This window comes from Trichechus manatus, unplaced genomic scaffold (genome assembly GCF_000243295.1).
Source record: "Trichechus manatus latirostris isolate Lorelei unplaced genomic scaffold, TriManLat1.0 scaffold00010, whole genome shotgun sequence".
NCBI classification, from domain to species: Eukaryota; Metazoa; Chordata; class Mammalia; order Sirenia; family Trichechidae; genus Trichechus; species Trichechus manatus.
The window spans coordinates 17,223,785-17,226,730 of record NW_004443946.1 but is presented as its reverse complement, the minus strand read 5'-3'; positions in this window follow the sequence as shown (position 1 = coordinate 17,226,730).

The following is a 2,946-nucleotide window of genomic DNA, read 5'->3' as shown; positions in this document are numbered from 1 at the left end:
TTCATGGGCCCCTATTGCAAGTAGCTAGGTGGTGTGGGTGGAGCCACCAGTCCTCAGGCCCCTGATGTGGGTAGGTGAAGACCCTGCTTAATGGGCAGAGCAGTGTCAAATGTCAAGAACCTGCCACTTCACAACTGAAACAGCTGAAGTTAGACTTCCGGTATATACCCTGTTGTACTGTGGTAATGAGGGCCTACGCTGTTGAGATGGGCCCACATGAGTCTATGCAGGGGGAAAGGCACTCAAAGTCCATGGATCCCTTATGCCTGTGCCTAGGCAAAGGAGCTGTGCCTACCCTCGGTTCCTGGCTTAGGGGAGCTGGCATTTTATTTTTTCCTGTTTGTTAATTTGTTCACTCTCCAAGGCAGGGAGAATGGCTCCGGGTGTGTGACGGATCCTACCTTGGCCCAAGGTACTCAGCAATTGCTGAAGTCAGTTCGGGACCCAGTGCAGAGCAGGGAGTGGGGACGTAAATGGGAGAGAGGTTTCTCCCTAAGGGGGGTGTTTTTGATCCGCGCAGTAGGCCGTACACAATTACTTATCTTTCACCGATGAGGGCTGCTTCTTACTGGTTCTGAGTGGCTGTGTAGACTCTGTGGCTCTGGGTTTCTCCTGGTGCTGAAAACCCGCCTCCCGAGGACCACCTCTTGCTTGCCTTACTGCTCACCCCCGAGCTGATCAGGCCTGAAGGGTTCAGGCTCTCTCTGGGTCAGGTCTGGCAACTCCTCGCTGCTTCCGAACCGTCTCTCCTTCTGCCTGCCACTCAGTCCGATTCGTCAACTCTGCCTTTGATGTTCAGGGCTCCCAGACTGCCAATATATAACCAAATCACTTGTTTTTTCGGGTCTTTGTTGTAAGAGGGTCCCCCGGAAGCGTCTTACTACTCCGCCATCTTGGCCCCACCTCTCCTCCAGTCTTGATGCCCCATTCTTCTTCATCTAGTCCAGCTTCTTGGATTATATGCTCAGCATACAAATTGAATAAATATGGTGAAAGGATGAAACCCTGACGCACACCTTTCCTGACTTTAAACCACGCAGTATCCCTTTGTTCTGTTCGAAGGACTGTCTCTTGGCAGCTTTATTGAGATATAATTTACATACCATAAAATTCACTCTTTTAAAGTACACAATTCAATGGAAGACCATCTTATTTATCTTGGCATGTGCTATAGAAATGGTTCTCAATCTTGGATGCACACTGGAATCACCTGGAGAGTTGAAAAGATACTGCTGCCTGGCTCTCACCCCCAAAGATTCTGACTTAATTATTTTGGGGTGTGGCCTGGGCATTGGGGTTTTTCTAAGCTCCCTGAAGTGATTTTCACTTATGGCTAGGGTTGAGAACCACTACTCTACAGTGCTTTGTGCATAGCAGGCGCCCAGTGATTATTTGTTATAACGATCAATTAGCCCTAGCTTCCAATATAAAGTTAATTAACTCACTCAAGAGCGTTTAACATCCAGATATCTCTCATAGCCCATCAACTCATGACATAATGGTCTGCTACATATGTCTCTCCCTCTTAGGTGGTGTGTAAGGCAGACTTAGACAAAAGAGCATTTAGAAAAGAGGTTTTCCTGTAAAGACATGCAGACTTCAGTTGAACAGGATCACTGAATAAGAAACAAAACAGGTATTAAAAGAAAAAAATGTAAAGAAAAGATTTACCACGTTTACATGTGTCTTCTTCCAGCATGGATGATTGCTCACGTGGGGAGATACTGTCACAAAGGCGGTGACATATCCCCAGATTTCTGCATTCAAAAGTCAAAAGATAAAATGGTTTTCATTAGGGAATCAGTAGTTTATGGGGAAAGCTCAAGATTTCATTCATTTTGAGACCAGATGTAAAAGTAGTTGTGTCACTTTATTTCAGGGTGGACGTTGTCTTTGTGTTGTTTTGTTTTGTTTTTCTTGTGCGACTTGTACACTCTTAGAATGCCAGCAGGGCAGTTTCATTTTTCCTTCCACAACTGTGAGCTGCTTGAAGGCAGGGACCGTTCAGGTCTTGTACATTATAGCATTCTCGTGCTAGCACGTTAGGTGCTCAATAAATACTTGTGGAATGGATGTGATCACATCTCATCTCACAGTATTTACATATGATTTTAACTGTGTAGGGGGCTGTAACAAGTTTCCCGTTTTGATCCCTTTTGCAGTTAATTATTGGCACTTTGAACTGGGGCGCTCCGTAAACTGCCTGAGCTACAACAAATTCAAAACGGGCTTTTACTTCCACGTAAGGGTTTGTTGAGGTAAGGGAGGGATCTGTGAAAGTAAAGCCTCACGTTCACGTACGTCACTCACGGGTGTATGAATACAAGAGTCTTGCGTCTGGGAGCGGTCCCAGAGAGGCGGTTTTTGTAAATCACTTAACACCTGCAATTGCGACCTTCTCACAACATAATCCCATAGGTCCGCGTGGGCATCCCGAGCCGCGCCCCCTAATCCGCAGTCACAGGATTCCCCTGTGGGCGGATTACGCACCAGGTCGCAAAGCGGGGAAATTTGGGAATAAAGTGGACAAAGTAAAACCAGGCGCACCAAGGAGAAGCAGAGTTATTTAGGCGGTCGGATACTCTCCCAAGGCTTCCACCCTGTTCCCTGGGCCCGGCGCTCAGACGGTGCCCTGCTCCCAGAGCCCCAGCTCACTCCACGTGTCCTCTCTTCCCAGAAGCCTCCTCTGCTGCCTCGGGAGGAAAACCTCCTGACAACTCGCGGTCTGTGGACTACGACTCCCAGCAGGCATCGCGCTCTTCTCTCTCCGCCCCCCCTCCCCCCTCCACGGGACACGCAGGCGCTCTGGGCTTCGTCAACAAGCCGGGCTGGCGGCGACTGATTGAAGTTCCCGATGGGATTTGTAGTCTTTCTGGGATCAGCTGGGCCGTCAGTCGAAGGAATGAGAACTACAAGTCTCGGCGGCCTCAGCGTGACGAGTCGTCA